General features: G+C 37.5%; 1 pseudogene across 1 annotated transcript in view; it reads right to left on the bottom strand.

Moving 5' to 3' along the window:
* Window positions 1-21,072, bottom strand: part of LOC149258786 (subtilisin-like protease SBT6.1) — a 303,764-nt pseudogene that overhangs the window by 40,747 nt on the left and 241,945 nt on the right. Inside the window, exon 6 of the transcript XR_016256954.1 lies at window positions 183-446. The product of XR_016256954.1 is annotated as a subtilisin-like protease SBT6.1 (transcript). The remainder of the gene's footprint in view (window positions 1-182; window positions 447-21,072) is intronic.

Consider the following 21,072-nt stretch of genomic DNA (forward strand, 5'->3'; position numbering starts at 1 on the left):
TGAGTTCAATGGCTAATTGATAATCAATGCCAAAAATGTGTTTATCAAATAACCGTATAAAAAATCAGTTCTTATCATTGCATAAATTATAATGTCTTGCAGCTTGCTGAAGGAAAAACCAAATGCAAAGTTAAAAGAATAAACATCAAGAAATGTTGTTAAAAAATAAAATAGATGCTCACAAGTCAACCCGGCCTGCACCCTGCTCAAACATATTTGGACCACCAAGTTTTGCAGCACCTTCAACTAGTGCTTGTTTCATGCTTGCTGGGTTCAAAATATCCCAACGGATGTTCTCAGGAATAACACTAGCCAGCAAACAGACCACACCAGCAACTACCGGACTCGCAACACTTGTTCCTGAGAGACTTTTACAGCCAGTACTAATTTTTGAACCTATTATTTCTCTTCCATATGCAACAACATCTGGTTTGATGCGTCCATACCTTCACAACAGGAATCAAGTCAAATTATTAAATTCAGTTACGATTGGAATACCACATTTTATCACTAATTATTCGTAATAAAAAACAGCGTCAAAAATAATCTATACAAATAGCTGAAAATTGAAAAGAAAATGTGGAATATCACAGAAATGATAGTGACCAGCATGGAAATGCAAGTGAATACCATTCGAAAAGAATATGTTGAGGAGAGCCAGACATAGTTTTCAATCACTGAATATCACTATCAGAATTTTGGGAAGGATTTCACATAGAGGAAAGGATCTCTATCAAACTATTGCATGTGCCAGAGATGATTTTGCATCCTAACGTAGCTCACTGAGGTTTGTGTTTGTCCATGACCAAGCAGATATTTGATAGAGGTACCCAGAAGAAGCTATGAATTTGGAGAGGTAACCAACACTCCTTAATTTATTGACTTTGCATTTCATAAAAACATGTTTTATAGTACAAAATTGTGATGAATTTGGATAGTGAAAATCCAAATATATCTTCATCTTTTCAAATATCTATTAAATAAAGCTAAAAGTAAGTGTAATTTTAGTGCTCATCATTTCCTCCCTGCTTAAAGGAAATGATCTCCAATGGCTAATTGAGATGGGTAAATCACTAAGAGGCAAATCTCCTTTTCCAACCATGTCATCGTCTGGTACCTTCATGTTTGTCCACTTGTATGAATCAATGCATCTTCTGATCATGAAAGCAGAAAATATGGAGTGCTTGAACCAGGTGTGTAACTATGTCAGGTGAAAGAGTCTCAGAATCATAAGCCACTAGATATCCTTCCTACTCAAGAACAGCTCTTATGGCAAAAGGTTGTTGTATGTTAGGAAGCGCAAGTATTGGTGTAAAACAAAATGTGTCAAAGAACTACTGTAAGGTGAGTGTAGTGTTAGGTCTGCATTCAAATTTTAATTCTTTTTTAAAATATTAAAAGGAAAGATTGCTCTACTTGACTGTTTTTTTTAAACCCTATAGATTAGTTGATAAAGATATGAATTTGTACACCTTATAGTACCTATGAAGCTTGTAAGTTTTGTGGTAGTTATCAATGATCATATATCGCTTTGTGATAAATTGATATGGGTTGCCCAAGAGAAAATTAAAGCAATCCATAGGGGTAACACCATATTTGACTATACAAGTAAATTTTCAACATTGAAAGCACTGAAATACATGTATTCCACAAAAGTAAGATGGCCATCAGCCCTAACCCAACCAAGGGTATACATAAATGGATTTGCTTATGCAAGAAGTTTCGAAACTTGATTAGCATTTGAGAGATCAGTGACTATACTTATCAATGATTAAGTGAGCCAATCAATCTTTAATAGATAAATTGTGCGCGAGGAGAACTTCTGATTTTGAAATGTTCACACTACACAGTTTTCCACTACTTGTATTGTAACAAGAAAACTTGTATATTTGCGGATAAGTAATTATTATTATTGGATAAGATATGAAATTGATGATTACAATATCATTCGAACGGTGTGCTATATAGCATTGACTGCTCATGAGTGAGAGCATATGGTATGTAGTGCTATATACTATGTACCCTTTACTAACTAATTATTTATTATTTTATTTATAACATTAGTAATTAACTATTTATTATTTTATTTGTAACATTGCCACCCCCTTTAAAGTTGCTTTGTTCTCAAAGCAAGGGTAATGAGGGGTATTGTTAGCGTGTAATATCCCCTTTGGATATTTTCGTTAAATTTATGGAATTTTCTTCAGGAAAACATGACGTGAATTTTTATTCAAAAATAGCATTAAAATTCATTAATTTATACCTAAGAAACCAATAACATAAAAACCCAAAAATGAATAATTGTTGCTACTTTGACAAATTGAGAATAAAAATATGGCAATTACAATACAAGACAAATGCAGCAAATCTCAGCTTTATTATATTACTATAAACACTGATATTACATGCCCATACAAATAGCTGGTGATGGCTGAGATAGAACCCTCCAAACTGCTGCAACACTGGATCTGACCTCCCAAACTGGAACTGCAAATGATAAGTGCACGTGTGAACTCTGACTGAATTCACTGAGGAATGAGATGGGTTTTCATCCAATCTCACTAAATAACCCTAGGGTTTCCACCCTAGGATCTACTGAAGCTGAGAATCTGGTTCTCCAAACCTCACCAATCAGAAAATAAAAACCAACCAAGATGTCTTTTAAAGACTCAATGGATCTCTCTCCAAACCTCTAGAAGAACTTTATTTTATTATTTTATTTGCATTCCAGAAGCCCTTCCCTTCACTTTATCTAGATTCTAAGTGACTCTTTTATTTCATTTTAAGTCTCTTTTCCCTTTTTGGCCTCTTTCTCCAATTAAGCACTTGTCCCCTTTTTATTTATTAAAGTGACCATTTCATAGTCACTTTTAATACTCAGAAATGATTAATTAGCCACTTTGCTTTCTCCCGCCACTAGAAGTTACTTTTCACCATCCCATCACGTAGATCTTTCCATCCCGGTTACAACGAGCTATTACACTAAGGTGTTTCTCCAAACAATCCTCCCTGAATGATACCTTTAGTGTATTTAATTAAAATACGCTAATAATATCCTCATTTTATGGGAATCATCGGAATGCAATGGAACCAAGAACAAACGGTGTGAAATTAACCCTGGTGATGAAATGTAGAAAGTGAACCTCGTTGGACCCCATAAGACTCCTCCAAAGATCCTTCGGGCCCATCGATGGCATAATCTCACTCCTGTGACCTAATCGTCACAAACTCTGGAAATCCATCCTAACCACATTATAAAGGAAACTGAAATAAGGGGCATTACAAATCCTCCCAGCTGAAGATTGCTTGCCCTCAAGCAATCCACATATGTCAATTGTAAAGGTGCCTGCACACCAATACTCAAATCACATATGTACCATTGTACCACATCATGTCTGTGTGCCATCCAATCATGAGTGAATCCCTCAATACCCAGATCTCAAATAAACCAATGATCCCTCCTGCCACCAATAGACCCTCTTGGATTTCAATGCCACCATGGCCAATCATCATCAACCATGTCACATGGCTTAAATTGTGCTTTATCTCTGGCTAGAGATGTTGCTCCATCAATAGAATACCAACTCATAATCTCCTGCCAATCCATCCCGTGGGAAGGACCGAATGCATGAGTACTTGCACACGGAACAAATCCACTACACCAATTTCGCTCCATGCTCGAATCATGTTGCTCCACCTAGTCAACCAATAAAATCCATGTAGAAGACTTTGCCCCTCTCTCTCCTATGTACGGAGATGGGTTGATACGGTTCAAGCCTTATTGATGTACTCTTGAAGAGGGTTTCTTTGAAACTCCCAAGTATACTCCTCTTGTTGCCTCACTAGAGACTGTAGTCATCCCTCAATGCTAGATAGCTTGGTCATTGACTCAGCATATACCACTCTAAGCTCCTCAATTTTACCGTTCTACTGCAAGTTGGTCCCTCAGATTGTGTGGATCTTTTTCTTCATTTCCATAAGACCTATCTTGAAATGTTTAATCTTCTCTTGTGGTTAGCATCTAGAAGTTTTGGAGCCCTGCTTGATGCCTTTGCATCTACTTGCATCTTGTCAAGGGTTGGCCCCAAAGACGAATGCTCAACTACTACGACCACAACTTCATCTTGAGCCTTCAACTGGCGCTCCAAAGAAGGCTCATCATGTACACTATGCCTATCTTCCTCCTCATGCCCTTCAACCTCTTAGTGCTTTTCATGCTAGATCATCACTAGTGGCTCATCCCTCAAATCTCCCTGAGTGTCTTATTCTTGGCCTTCATCACTCATAGAAACAATTTGTCGCTCACCATTCTCAATCGTCGAACATGCATGTATAACTGGATTGTTGTCAACGTCTCTACAATCTTGTTCATCCTTTGTAGTACGTGAGCCCATCTCACTCTCATCAGGATGATTAGAAGGAATCTCTTCTTGTTCTACCCCTGTTATCTCCTCCATATCACTCAAGCATGAATGATTAGTTTCCCAAGGTCCCTTGCAGATAAAGCATGGACCTTTCCTCAATTCATCCTTGTTGCATTTTTTACCCTCTGCATCCTTGTCTTCACCACAAATCCTCATCAACTACTTCTTGGTCAACTGCTTTCTAAACAATTCCATATTTTGCTCAACAAACCATTCAGTTAGTTCATAGGCAGCAAGTAATACAACCTGTTCCTTCCTCCAAATGGCCAACAACTTGGATTGCAACTTCTTGCCAATGGCATCATGGTTACCCATAACTCCAGCCATGATCTCTAAGATCTTGAGCCTCTTTCCACAAATAGGACCCAAGGTGTCATGCAGCCCCTGAAAACTTTCTTCTATTAATTGAAAAACTTCCCCCATAATGTCTTCATTGTAAGGAGGCATGGGTGAAGTTATTCGTATGATCTCTTACTTTAGAAAACGCTGCCTCAAAGTTTCCTTCTTTCATTTTGCCTTCTATCCAGAACCAGAATAAAGCTCATATAGTTAAAGAAGTTCAGAAGTATCCTAGAGTAGAAGAAGAATTATTTGCTGCTAATACAAGTGGATATGCGTTAGTATATACCAGTTCAAGTTCAAGTTAGAGGAAGTTGGACAAATGTTGATGCATTTGTAGACACAAGTGGTTCTAATAATTTAGCACGTCCATCACTTTTTAAAGGTCTTTGGAAACCTTTACAGAATATTTTGGTTTCAGAAACTGTTGGTGGTTCAGTCAATCTTACTTACTATGTGGATAATATTTCTTTAAAAGTTGGAGGGAACATTGTAAAAATTTCAGCCATTCAACACTATGATCCATCAGCAAGTTTGTTTGTGGGGAGGTCATGATGCAGTAGATGCTATGTAGCAAGTGCTTCAAGATAAGACGAATATCTGGTGAAGTCGCTCAGTTACGAGTAAGAAGTCTTCTTTGCTTGATCTCTTAAACATTTGGTATCAAAGCCCTATTTTAAAAATGTCGAAACTGTTTCGCTCTTTCTCTACTATAGATCGTAGAATTATATCAGTAGATTCACGTTCAGTAGAAGTTGAAACTAATCCAAACGCTGAACATGAAGTAGTAGAGAATCCTGAGAGTTGGAATCCTCCTACTCTTCGTTCCTCAGATGTCTATCAGATACCAGCCATGTATATATTCAATAAGAAAACTCTGTTAAAAGAAGTTGAAGTCAAGATAAAAATTTCAGGTCCGTCTGTACAAATTGTTGCTTTGAATTTGTTCACTGAAGATGAACTTAAAAAATTTCGACAATATGCAAAGGATAAAAAGTATTCCTATCTTCATTTTGGAGGTATTAGAATTGGCCTTGCCCCATTGTTCAGACATGGGTTGAATACTCCATGTATTGCTGAAGTCTTTGACACCCGCCATAATCATTATGATCATGCTAGAATTGGCACCATCATAGGGAATCTAGCTACCGGATGTCAGTATGGCACTATTTTTCCAGATTATGTTATCAGTCTCACTGATAAACATCTAAAAGATTGCTGGAAATTAATGGTTGGAGTTCAAGGTTTATAGATGATTGATGATAGTGAATTCTTATCTGTTTTAATCCAGACATCATTCCAGTTGAATAATACAGTCCATCCAAAGTTGAAACAACCACAGCTAAAAGACTGTGTTACAGTTGGAATTAGTAATGCACAGGTAGAAGGAGTCTCATATGATCAGATAGATCTTCCCAAAGACTGGTATTTCCAATATAAATCTCTTGAAGAATCTGGCAAACCAGTTGATAAGTCTAGAAGAGTGACTGTTAATAATGGTCAAGTCCATATCATCCCAGATAGACCAATAATCCCTAGACCTATTCTGAGACCTCGCAGACATATGTTACCTGTTACACCTATTGAAGAACCTCTCTGCAACCTGAAAATACATCTACTGAAATCACTGAGTCTGTTCAAGCCCAACCTACTCTATCTGCCTCAGAATTGTATATACCTGAAGAAAAACCCTTTTTTGCTGTAAATAAAATGTTTAGAACCTCCACATCCCATTTTCCACCAATGGAAGAATGGCAATATGCCAATCGTCATTTTGTAAAAGGGGGGAAATGGCCTCCTAAAACAAAGTTTTGTACAACTTCTTCCCAATCAAGACAACCTACAACCAGAGTTGATTGTGCTCCTCTGATTGAGCATAATTCAACAAATACAAATGAACTGGACCAAGTTTATCAAATTGGAAATTATCTTACCACTTGGGTTCTCATGTTGAAGATGCTATTGATGATTTGGGAAAACAAAATGAGCTTATAATGGCTAATCTAAAATTACTGTATGAAGAACAACAAGAAGAAAGAGCAGAAAGAGAAGCCAGACAAAGAAAAAAGGAGAAAAAGAAAGCAAAAGCATCAAAAGGTCCTAAGTTTACAGTTGATATGAACACTCCAAACTATTGGGATCTAGAAGAAGAAGAAGCTGAAACGAGTGCATCAGAATCAAATCCTAAAGCTTCTGTTGAAGAACAATTGAAGGTAGCAAAAGGAAAAGCCTTAAAAACAGAAAATTCATTTTCTTCCAAAAATGAAATTCTTACTTTAGAAAAGGCTGCCTCAAAGTTTCCTTCTTTTATTTTGCCTTCTATTCAGAACCAGAATAAAGCTCATACAGTTAAAGAAATTCAGAAGTATCCTAGAGTAGAAGAAGATTTATTTGCTACTAATACAAGTGGATATGTGTTAGATTTAGATAAGTCTTCAAATCCTGGAGAATCTATTAGAATTTGGATTGGTGCATTATACCAAATGCAAGTCACCACCAAATTAGATAATATTTCAATTATGGTCCTAGCTGAAAAAAGAATGACAGGTATAGTTTATGACTGGTGGATGGGACCAACAGATGAAGAAAGAAGAGCAGTAGCTGAGTCAGGGTTATCAACATTAGAAATATTGTTGAAAACTCAATTTGTGCCAGAGCCTGTAGATGAAAGAAAGCAAATCTTAACTGATCTTACAAGAATGGAATTAAAAGATTTAAAATATCTAGATCAGTTTGGACAAGACTTTATGTCAAAAGTCTTCAAAGCTAATCTCTTTAATGACTATGCTCAAAAAATTTCATTTTTATCCAAATTGCCTAGTAATTTAGGAGATCTGATCATGAAGGATTTAGATGTTCAAAATAAGAAGATAGATCAGATTTATTGGGTTGATCTTTTATTCAGATGTAATGAAAAGGTGAAGTATCTTTGTTGGCAAAGAAAAGCACAAGATGTAACTCCCAGTGCTGATGTTTGTAGATCTGTATTGCCTTGGACACCTTTTTTAAAAAGAAGAAAAAGATCAAAAAGATATGGAAAATTTAAGCCCAAGAAAGTTGCAAATCCTAAACGGCCTTTCAAGAAGTTCAGATTTTTGAAGAAAAGAAAACAGCCGAGAAAAAATAATTGTTGTTTTATTTGCAAACAGGAAGGACATTTTGCCAAAAAGTGTCCCAATAGTTCTTCAAACAAACTGAAAGCATGTTTTGAAATTGATGAATTTATTGAAGATTGGTCAGTAGTAGATTCACAAGAAGATGTATCAGATGTATATATTTTGATTGATGCCTCTTTGTCTGATGAAGAATCCTTTTCTGAATTTGTACAAAAGATGAATATTTGTCATGACTGTACAGACAATGACTCTTCTTTTTCAGAAGAACTACATTATAGTGAAGAATATGATACAGACAGTGCTGAAGAAGAAACTGCTGAAGACAGTGATGATACTGATGATGCTACATCAATAGCTTGGTCTACTGATGTCAAGATTGATAAAGGTAAGCAGCCAGTTTCTCCACTGAAGAAGTTGAATTCATTCTGTCCATATGAAAAACAAATCACTTCTTCATCCTCTTTACCACTGCCAGAATATGACAATCTAGCTGAACAAAATCTTCTTAAAAAGATGGTAAAAACAAATAACCTGCTGTATATACCAGTTCAAGTTCAGGTTAGAGGAAGTTGGATAAATGTTGATGCATTTGTAGATACAGGTGGTTCTAATAATTTAGCACGCCCATCTCTTTTCAAAGGTCTTTGGAAACCTTTACAGAATATTTTGGTTTCAGAAACTGTTGGTGGTTCAGTTAATCTCACTCATTATGTGGATAACATTTCTTTAAAAGTTGGAGGGAACATTGTAAAAATTTCAGCTATTCAACATTATGATCCATCAACAAGCTTATTTTTGGGAATGCCTTTTATCAATTCTGTACTTCCTGTGACTATCAGTGAAGATAAATTGATCTTAAATCTAAAAAAGAAAGCTATCTCTGTACCTAGACTCAAGATAGCAGATTCAGAAGCCAAAAGAGAAAATAGCCAGAGAAAAGCAGGTGCTAGAAGACCAGAGAATGATTCAAATAATTGGCAAGAAGTCTTACAGAGCTATGAAGAAAAGATAGAATTAAAGCATAAACAGAAGGCACATATGAATTCCAATTGGACATCAAAGCAAAGTTCAATGTTTGAGAGATTGTTAAAAAGTTGTTCAAATAATCCTCAACAATTTTGGGAAATTGAAAGTCCAAAGCAAGAAATTGTGACTCTACATGATAATGGAGTCAAAGGTAAGTTAATTCCTTGCACTCCAAATGATGAACAAGAAATCAGAAAGCAAATAGATGAATTGCTAAGTTTGCAGTTAATTGAACCTAGCATATCTCACTATTCTTGTTCTGCATTTTTGGTAAGAAATCATTCTGAGATTGTAAGAGGAAAAGCAAGGATGGTTATTAACTATAAACCATTAAATGCTATAACTCAAAGTTTCAATTACCCTCTGCCTCACCAAGAAACAATTATGCAGAAAATATAGCACAGCAAAATCTTCAGTAAATTTGACATGAAGTCTGGATATTATCAGATTCAGATTGAAGAAGGAGACAGACATAAGACTGCCTTTACTTGTCCAGCAGGATTTTTCCAATGGAAGGTAGTTCCTTTCGGTTTAAAGAATGCTCCAGCATTTTTTCAGAGAAGAATGGACTTTATTTTTGGCAGGTATGAATTCATTGTTACATACATTGATGATATTCTGGTACATAGTCCAGATTTGGCATCTCATATGAATCATTTAGAAATTTTCTTGAAAGAAGTTCAAAACCATGGTATTGTTCTTTCTGAAAAGAAAATGGTACTATTTCAAGAAAGTATTGATTTTTTGGGGATACATATCTTGAATGGACAAATTCAGATGCAACCTCATGTTTTAACAAAATTATCTGAATTTCCTAATCAACTACAAGATACAAAAACCATTCAAAGATTTTTAGGTGTTCTCAATTATGTTCATAAGTATATTCCTAGATTGTCTTCAAAAACAGCACCTATCAGAAGACATCTTCATTCAGGATGGTCTGAGCAAGCTACAAAAGCAGTTCAGCAATTGAAGGCTGAATGTCAACAGCTTCCAAAATTAAAACCCCCTGGAGATGGTTTATTGATTTTGCAAACTGATGCATCTGATGAATTTTGGGCAGCAGTTTTATTTGAAAAAAGGGGAGAAGAAGCAGAAGAATTGTGTGCTTATGCATCTGGTGAGTTTCTACCTCATCAAAAGAATTATTTTACAGCTGAAAAGGAAACACTTGCTATATTCAATGGAATTCAGCGTTTTGAAATATATTTGGCACCAGTAAAATTTTTGATCAGAACAGATTCCATGAATTTTAAATATTTCTTGTCTGCAAAAATTTCAAGACAATTAGCAAGAGGAAGATTATTGTCATGGCAGATCTGGTTTCAGCAATATGATTTTGAAGTAGAATGGGTGCCTGGTAATTCAAATTATTTGGCTGATGCTCTTACCAGAGATATGAACAAGGCATATGTGCAAACTGCAAAACTTGAGTTGTTTGCAATCCAGGGTAAGACTCCAGAAGATGATGATTTTGATACATTTGTATATAGATTTCATATTCTTGAAAATCATCTCAGCCATATCACTAAAGAAATAAAAAAGATTGTTGGTTTAAGATTGCGAAGAAATCAGTGGATCCAAAAGTGCCAAGCATGGCAATCAAGGAATGTTGGGATCATCTTAGGTTTAAATGAAGATTTGGTTAAGGTTTATCCTTTACCAAATATGAAAGTAAAACTTTATTTTAAAAGCTTAGATGATCGATGGTCAATCCAGTACACTGAACCTATGCTATGGATACTCAAAGTTTTGAATTATTATCAGTTGATAGGTGGTGTAGATTTCTCTTTGGCAATCTTTACAGAAGCTAAAATGCTAGATTTAGAAATGATCAATATCAAGACTGAAATTGAAAAATATCTATGGACCTTAAGAATTCCTAATATTCTTGATGAACTTGAAGCAGCTTTTCTACAGAGAAATGATGAGCATTTTGCAGGAACTGATACTTTTCCCCAATATGAAATCTTTGAAGAATTTGCAGATTGGGAAATTAAAGATGGATTTTGCAGAAAACGAAGAACAGTAAGAACTTCTCAATGTATTGAAAGATCTTTGCAATATTTGAGAACATTCTCATCCCCTTGGGATTATCAGAGTCCTGAATTCAGAAAAAGCATTTCTCCAAATCCCTTTTCTCAAGTGTTCAGTTTTGGTAAAGCTGAAGTTTCAATTTTGGCAAACAGTGGCAGTGAAATACAAAAAGTAACTCAATGGTTTAAAGAGTTTAGCAAAGCTAAACTATCAGAAAAGCAGCAGATTTTGCAATAGGTTGATGAGTTACAAGGTGAACAAAAAATTTTAAAGTTTATAATAAATCAAAAGGCTTTGGTTACCATCAGCATTACTTCAGGAAATTGGACTAATGATGTTTTATGTATAGTTAATTTGATGTTATCAACCAGAGTTTGTACAGCTATAAATTTTGAGTTTGGGTGGCAAAAGAAGAATATCATAAATCAAAATTGCAGGTTTTGGGTTCAACATGCTATTGAAACTTCTACCAACATGTTTCAAATTTTCAAATGGGAACTTCTAGATGGTATCAAACTAGCAGTCCAGCCAGCTCCATCATTTTCAACAGCATACAAAGATTCCTTCCTTGACATAGAAATCAACCCACTATCTTTGTTCAACAAATGGAGTACGAATGATGATCTCTTTACACCACAACAAAAGAATCTTCATTTATTTAAATATAGGGTCAGGATGGAAACCGGACAACCATCTACAGCGCCAGCATCTCAAAAAGGTGAAACATCTACAGCAATGGCATCACGGAAAGGCAAAGAAAAGATAGATACCGAAGAAAGATCCAAAATCTTTTTGGACACATATCAAGATGCCCAAGATCCGGAAGACATTGATTGGGAAACAGAATATATAAAAGCAATGGATGAAGCTGCTTTAGCCAAGATGCCCTCTTCTGATGAAGACTATGATAGTGACCGTAGTCCGAAAGGACCATGGTGATAGGTTTTCTTTTGTATTATTGTACTATGGAATATTGAGTAGACACTGTCTGGATCATAGATATCCGACAGGACCCTCAATAATTTCATCTTTTTAGATAGGTTAGAATCTTTTCATCTTAGAAGTGAGCTATATAAGAGAGTTCAAGTGTCATTTAGAGACACGGTTGGTTGTAAAAGAGTCTGAGTATGAAGTGTGAATTTTTTGAGTAAGTTATTCAGTTTGTATCTCTTTGAAGATTATATGAATAAAGCATTGTGTTCTTCTCAATCTATCTGAGTTCCTTTACTCTGTATTCGATTTTCTTGAAAGTATCCGTAAGGCTGCTAGAGAGCATTGGTAAAGCTGCGAGAGAAGAGCCCGTGGGGAGGCCGTGATGCAGTAATGAAGTCTTTGTGTTTTATTAACCAAAAAAAGTTACAAGAGTTTTTTTGAACAAGTACACGATCGAAAAATCAGATGCAAATAATGTTGAAAGGCCTCTAATTTATAGAAAATTTCTCCAATAGCTAGTTGGTTTGATTCCCGTCAAAACAATCTCAACCGTTGATGAAGATCAAATGATCTTTTAATCATCATTGTTGAAATAAAGTTACTTTTTGAGGAAATTCGAATTTCACTTTTAATTTCCTTTTAATTAACCCAAAAAATATTATTTTGAGTTAATTGCCGCAAAAAGTTGACATTGACTTAGCTACTATGGCCCAAGGGTTCAAAATATCTTGAAATTTTCAATATTCCCTTGGCTGGGGACCTCCAAAAATTAAAAACTTTAAAACCTGCGAATTTTAAATCTTGGAGAAATTAATTTTTTCCTAAGACCTAAATTACTTAAATTTATGGCTTTAGCATTTTAATTTATTTTAGCCAGAAATTTTAATTAATTGACTCATAAGGGGATTATTAATTTTTCCAACCCTCTAATATTTAGCCATGGTGTCTAACTATGAGGGACCATCCACTAAATATTTTTTACATGAAATGTTACATTTCTAACGCATGAAGGGGGAACACCCGTTCGTTATATACCCTCAACATTTACTTATTTCTGCGACACAAAATATGATCTAGTAGACTAAGTGACTTGTAATAAAATAATCTAACCAAATAGTTAGAATTATGCTCAAATCACTTTTACAAAGACTCGATAAAAAACACTAAGGCTCATTTAAAATCTTTATGTCAAAATCCAACCTAGCCTTGGGGTGAGGCTGGAGGGAAAAACTCTGCCGATCATCCGTGTTTAAAAACACACATGAATCGTTGAGACTAAAAACCTCCTAGGATAGAAATCATCATCAGAAAAGTAAATTTAACTAGGTTGTTACATACATCTGTCTTACTAGGATCATTTACATTACAAAATGCAAAATGGGTTTACAAAACTCCAGTGTATATATAGTTGATAATGATGAATCTGTGGATCATCTGAGTGCTCGGACATGATGGAAATCCATGCGCAAAAAAATGTACAGCTATGGGGTAGTTGACATGGAGTGGTCAAGACTAGGCTGAAATTTGTTGTTTTTTCATGTGAAATGTTGGAAATTTGTTTTTTATAACATTGCATCATGGCATCAGCGATGTTTGAATAAGTGAATATTCCTAGAGATATATTCTTGAAATTTTATCTTGATAAGTCATCATATATTGCATATCAAAGTATAAAGACCTTGAAGCAATTGTCCCGTGACCTAATTGCCATGCGAAATTGATCTACAGGCCTCGTTGACTAAGTGAAATCATCCCAAGCATTGGAATCTAATTGACTCCATTTCCCCTAAAGGATTAGGCATTGATCCTCCATAGATGATCACTAAAAGCATATTTTTCTCACCTTTCTCTCTCTCTCTCTCTCTAGACCTAGCCTATATAGGTCACCTAGGGCATCAATTATCTCACAATATAGCCATCCAAATACTTCGATTTTTGGTCCACAGCTGCGCTAGACTTTTCTCTAGAAGCCCTCCAAATTTCAAGCAAATTCGATGCTGGAATCTCGAGATATTGCAAGCCCTAGCCCAAGGATCGTTTCTTGCCCTAGATTTCCCTTGGCTAGTGACCTCATTTGGATCATTGTATTCTATTCCAAGAAGATTTGTCCATTGATCCACTTCTCTTCCACAATTAGGTCAAGCCCCTCCTTGAGTGACCAATCCCTCTTCCATTATTATAGCTACGCTTGTACCATGGCATGTGGGTTGGAGCTTTCCACTAATCCCCAATTCATGGCATGTGGCTTGGAGCTTTCCCCTAATCCCCAATCCATGATGTGTGGCTTGGAGCTTTCCCCTGATCCCCACTCCATACTATCATTATATCACTTGCCACCCACCACCTAAGAGATGTACCATGGACATGTCCCTTTAAAAGTTGAAACCACCTAATAGGATCCTTGGTTAACCCCCTTCTTGAGCTTGGTGACACTTTTACATGCCAAAGCCTGTTATGGAAGGGCATGCCACCATGAAGTGCCCCATTGATTCCATGAGTTGTAAGATCTTTTACTTAATTATTCTAATGATGTGTTGTATTGGAGGGCAAGGGGATGCATTGGATCTTATGCAAGACCACAGGTGGGTCTCCATTTGGGGTTTGGTCTCCTTATACGAGGTCTGAGCCCTCCATAGGGCCACATTAGCACTTGTAGGGTGGGCGTTGAGAGTCATGGGCCTCCACCATAGCAAACAGTACTTCATGGATCCCCAACATCACTCTGTGATTGCTCGTGTTCCACCTTTTGCACGAGGATGATGCACCTGGTTCACCACGCCTAGTCGGCTCCACACTTGTACCATACACTTGGCAGATGTTCCAGAGTCTGGATGAGGATGTGTCTCAATGTAGGAAACAAAGGGAGGGCTTATGTCATCATCATAACCTTTACAAATGCATTACAGACATCATCGATCCACTTGGAGACCCATGAGAATGTCTTTGTGCCCCCACACCCACTTGGGAGCACCACATGTGACTTACTTGGGAAACAAGGGGCCAACCCCTTGTCCACTATGTTTGGAGTCCATTCTCTCACCATGGCACACTTTGGACTTCATTAGGCCTTCTCAATGGCCCAATGACTCATTATATTGATCATTTTGCCCTCTTGAGAGGCTTATTTTTATGTTATTGAGTTATCTTGGTGGGCTTGTCACCAAGTCATGTCATTATTGAGCATTATTTTATTATTTGGGGCTAAATAAGACAAATTAGGCTATTCGAATCCCCTATTGGATTGTATAAATAGATGAGAGGATGATTCATTTCTCTCATCATCACTTGGATTGGATTAGTATCTCTTGAGAGATTTTCGCACTTTTTGTTGGGATGAATTTTTTGGAGCTTTCTTGATGCACTTTGATGTATGGATTTTCACTATTGTCTTTGGAGCTTCTTCCAAATGCAAAGTTAACAAATGGATATACTCTCTCTCTCATGTAAGTCAAAATTTTGATGTTATTCTTGTTATCTTACTTGTCAAATGCATGTATTTTGTTATCATTGTTCTTATGTGGGTTAATGTAATGCGAAATTCTTTTGGGACCTTAAAATATGTGATTAAAAGCATGTTTTGATCTTTGAGGAATTGGGTGAATGTTCCTAGAGGTATCTCTTAGGTTGAAAACCTTGAAACTTTGTCTCCTTCACAAATTTGAAGTGTAAATTCCTATTCACCTAGTTGTTGCCCTTAGAGAGGCTACCGAAGGTCAATTAGGGCTCCAAAGCTTACAAAAATTCTCGATCTACATGTATTTTGACTCCATTAAGCCGAGGCAATAAGGCACTAGACCTCATATCCCTTTGGTGGTGAAATTTACCTCTCTTTTCATCACTTTTCCAAATTCTAGGCCTAACCCTAGAGGATCACCCAGGGCATCAAGAGAAATTCATTCTAGCCATTCAAAACCCTTGAGATTTGGTACAACACTGCATGGGGTGTGATCTAGAGGCCCTCCAAGTTTCAAGCAATTCCGACAGTAGAATCCTAAGATATAGCAAGCCCTAGCCACAACACCAATTCTTGCCCTAGGTCAATTTGGGTTACTGTCCTCATTAGGATAATCACATTCAACTCTCAAAATAAAATTAGTCCTTTGATCCTATTCTCCTCCCTAATTAGGTCAAGCCTCTCAATGGTTGATCAACTCCATATCCTTGGCCTAATTTTTGGTCCACTTGGCTCTGTGTGGTCCTGCAACTTTGTAACTCCAAATCCACCAGAATTACATAGAATCCCCTTATCCATAAGGATCCTTGGGTCTAGGAAGCGCCTTGTAAGGCATATCCTCCAAAGCTAGGCTCAAGAATCCTCTTAGCCCTTCCTAGAGAGCCCATCACCTTGCTTCTGAAGCAAGCAAGTTATCTAATTGAGCCTCTCTTGTGAGTAGGCCTTAGGAATCACTCTCTATCCATTCATAGATACATCCTTCCTAGTGATTCCCCTTATACTAGGTCTCCTCCCATCAATGAAAGTCTGTAAAGAGTAGGGAGCCTTAACTAAGGTGACAGTGGGCTATCGCTCCATTGTTTCTCCTTTACCTAGTAGTTTCTCCATAGGATCCCCTCCTAGGACCCCTACTAGCTTGAGTAGTAACAATCCTAGCTGCAGGAGAGTCAAGACAAACCTCAGTCCAAGCTTTAGGAGGGTTGAAAGGCCTTAAAACTAGGCCACAACCTGTCTGAGGTAGGTTGCAGACAAAATAGGAGGTCGCGAGACCTTAGGGAGTGTTTAAAAGAAATCGAGGAGCCTCAGGACTAGGCCGTAGAATTTGAAAAGGACTTGAGTTTGAACATCAAGGGCCAAGGAATCTCATAAAGGGAGCAAGTTGTCTCTTATGCATAAGGTCTAATAAAGTTTTTCTTGCACAAGGTGGGTTGTAACTCTTAGATTGTGGAAGGTATCGTTGTTGTCGCTAAGGATTGTGAAAAGATACATCATCAAGGCATATTGTTTGACTCCTAACACACTACAATGTTGGGATACTCGAACGATAAGTATGAAGCCTCAGAATATAGACCTATAAAGAGGCCAACAATAAGAAGTTTGCTAAAATCTGAGGCTTGATGCCTCCCTGAATCCTTGGAATGTGGGGATTGACTAAAAGATAGTCAAGTATCTCAAACAAGCTTGAAAATGCAAACTCAAGTTCACAGCAAAATCAAAGTGTTGATTCCAACCTGCGAGTCAAGGGCAGTATAGCTAAGCCTAGCTTAAACATTGTTTGTTTGCCTCGATTGATGAAGCTAGCTCTCTTGGAAGACTTCTATGGAAGACATTGAAACATCTTATCTTTATTCCTACAATGTTATGTTGACATGATGAAACATTCCTTGTTATACTGATAATATGCAGAAGCACAGGACTCCATGGTACACTCTTATTCTCTTATGATTAGGATGAACTGACAAGAGAGCTTGCACATGACAGATTTTGATGATCTCATTAAGGGTTTGTAAACCATAGAAGAGCTTAAGAGAATTTTTTAGATAAGAGTTTTGAAGATATTGTAAGGTCACTGCCTCACAGCAAATGAATGTATATCTATTGTTCTAAGTCGTCTTGAGAAGTAATCACATTGTCACAATGTTGAGTTTGGATTTCAGGAAAAATAAGGCTTGCCAAAAAGGGCTGGACCAAATGAGTTCTATACACTTATGTCAAGACCGTTTGGATTGAAGTTTTGGATTGCATCATATTGCAAGACATGTTCAAAATTTTGAAGTGTTACTTTGAAGTTGCTAATGCCATGACTGTGTGAGGGCCCTTGTCAAGCATGCAGAATGATGCCTCAAGAGATTAAACAAAAGTTGTTGATAGCTTTTGCTCAAGGAAAAGACTGCTTCTTAGATTGAGATTCATTGACTAGACTTTGTATCATATCATCAAGACAGACAAAATGAAGTGAAGAGTGGGGACTCTATGGCTCATTTTTATGATACTTGTAGGAAGTTGTTATAAGGTCTTTGTAGCATGTAAACCATCTTGGTATTGGAAGAAGCTATGACATCATCATAAGCCTTGAATTTGGACGGCTAAGGGAGATGGACCAAGTGTTTTTGGTTTACTAAAGTATGAAATGGGTTGAAACTAGTGACTTGTGTAGGACATTTCCTTTTACATGTGTTTAATAAAGTGTTGCCCTGAAGTTGCAAGTTCGTAATGCCTTTCACCTTGTATTACAGTGATATGTCTTGCCTTGCATTGTTGTGAGTATGATTGTAATGATTGAGATATGGTGCCATTAAGGAAGTTCCTGTCTGAGCCAAAGGGAGTTATGAAAGGACATTGAAATGAACATCGGGTTGCTTGATCCAAGACGACAAATCGCTGCCATATTCAAATGGAAGCTTAGCTATAAACATTGTTAAATCTAAAGCAGACCTTTTCATGTCTCTCGTTGAGGCATAATGCACTTTGGATACATTTGTTTCAAGTATCATGAATTGTTTGGGCATTTTGATGATTTAAATTTAAAGGCAAAGATGTTTATGATGTGTTGTGGTGATCATATACAGGGGTTGAGTTCAATTTTGATGACATGATCAAATTATTGTTGTGGCTATAATGATGGGGCCGAGTTACTTCGTTTGGAAGGACCAAGGATAATCATCTAGTTTTTACTACTCAGAGGACAGAATTTGTTGATGTTGTACCATTAGAAGATTGTTTACTTATTGATGTTATAAAGGACACTAGAATGTCATATCCCCCCACCCCTTGAAGATTTGTATCTATGACTCTACCTGCCATATTTGTCCTTTGATAGTTGGAGGATGTTGTTTCTTTACAGTGCTAGATGAATGAAAAATGGACCATTAATTTTGATAAAATTTGCTTGGACTTGTTAGCCGCCACCTATGTGTGACACCCCTAGGAGAAACTTTTCTCCTAGATTGTCTTCAGTCGGCAGTCAGTAGCCCCTTGCAGCGTCAGATAGCTCAATGTGCCACCATCTCCACCACCTGAGCCAACCATTATGCACCCTCATCCATCTGTCATGATCGTATGTTTAAAGGTGGGAGGCCTTCCAACCCCGAAGGCATGGCTTTCATTATGTAGTTGGGTATTTTTGCTTACTTATCATGGACACTTCTGGGCATGGATTAGTGGGGGCATTCAGCAGAAAGAATGGGCATGGTTTCTACACTTGTCCCCTGATCCAACTTGGTGGTTAACCTTGTGGCCTAGTCCCTTGGGATCTCCTTTATTGGCTACTAGCTTTAGGAGTGGCACCACATGGGAAATCTCAATTTTGGTTAAGTGGTCCCGCTTCCCAGCACCACATACATCATTCTCATTCGCTCATTATAACCCCTTTCCACATATTTCTCATCGAGGTCCACATTTATCCATTGGGTCCACAAGGGATTAGCCTCCCCCTCCCCTTGTCCACACTTTGGGTTGGGCTTGGAACGATGCCCCAGAGATTGATGCAGCTAAAATAAAACTAAAAAGCATAATTTCACCTCTCAATAGGAAATGTACCGTAAAATGCAAAAGATGGCCAGGACATACAAATTTAGCACGTGGGGAAAGCCAACATGAGCTCTACCCCCTATCATCATGGTCATCACCCTAGTTCCTAGGGGCCCCGATATTGGCCCCTTGCATCACTAAGGAACCCATGATTGACCCAACCCCTAGTGGGCAATGAGACACCCAACCTTAAGGGGGAAATCACTGTTATATCTTACACATCATTCTCTCATTCCCTAGAGCCCGGAGCAGTTAACTCATGTACCACGATTGCTCCCTCCTACATCTGTACATGCAAGTGTGGGCCTTCCTCATCATAGCTACCCTTGTACCATAGCATGTGGCTTGAAGCTTTCCTCTGATGCCCCACTTTGTCCCATCATTATATCACATGACACCTACCACATGACGGATGTACCATGGATCTGTCACTCCCTTAGAAGTTGAAACCATTTAATAGGGTCCTTGATTAACCTCCTTCTTGAACTTGGAGACACTTGTACACTATAAAGCCCATTCTTGTAAGCTCATTTTCTCAATTACACTAATGATTTGTTGATCTGGAAGGTGAGGAGACACAATATAGATCTGATGCAATACTACAGGTGGGTCTTCATCTTGGGGTTTGATCTCCCTATACGAGGTCCAAGCCCTTCATAGGGTCATATTGGCATCTATAGGGTGTGCGTTCAAAGCCATGGGCCTCCACTATAGCAGAGAGTAGATAGCCATGCCATGGGATCCTTCAGCAACACTCATTGCTTGCTTGCGTTCCACTTATTTGATGATGATGATGATGCACCTAGACCACCTTGCCCGGCCAGTTACTCGCACCACACACTTGGAAGTTGATCCAGGGCGTAGATGGGGTTGTGTCTCACCATGGGAGACAAAGGGAGGGCTTGAATCATTATTCCAACCCTTGCAGATGGGATACATTTTTATTCGATTCAGTTGGAGACCCATGAGTATGATTTTGTGCCCCCAGTCCCACAGCCACTTACGGGCACCACAAGTCATTTGCTTGGAGATCAAGGGGCCATCCCCTTCATCACTATTTTTGGAGCACTTTTATCCATTTTCGCGCATGTTGGACTCCATTTGGCCTCCAAACAGTCCTCCTAGCTAATTGCCTATCATTTCAGCCCTCTTGAGAGGCTTATTTTTCATTTTATGGAGTTATTTAATGGGCTTGTCACCAAAAGGTTGTTATTTATGCATTATTTTATTATTAGGGGCATCATTGTGCTTATGATTAGGCAATTCGAATCCCTTAGAGGATCATATAAATTGATGAGAGATCCATTTCATTCATCATCATCAGTTGGATTTTGATCTCTTTGGAGAAAGAACTCGGACCTACAATTTGATGGACGAATTAGAGATTAATAGATGCATTTTGATGTTTGGATATTTGCTTTTTGTCTTGGAACTTCATTTTTGCAAATTTAAAGGATGGATATAATCTTCTTATCATGTAAGTGCTTCTTTTAAGCAAAACTTTTCATGTAATTTGTCTAATGTGTGGAACGCTATGCTATATTATTTTTGTGCCTTAATTATGGATGCGAAATTTGTAAACACATTTTAATCTTGGCTCGTTGTATACATAACTCATCCTGACAAAAAGATCGAACTATTCCTAGGGGTGGGCTAGGTATTTACACCTTGAATCTCCATTACCTTGCAGCACAAAGTATAAATCTTTGTTGTT

Source organism: Pinus tabuliformis, chromosome 6 (genome assembly GCF_031772625.1).
Source record: "Pinus tabuliformis cultivar Carrire ecotype Pingquan chromosome 6, CPIR1, whole genome shotgun sequence".
Taxonomy (NCBI): domain Eukaryota; kingdom Viridiplantae; phylum Streptophyta; class Pinopsida; order Pinales; family Pinaceae; genus Pinus; species Pinus tabuliformis.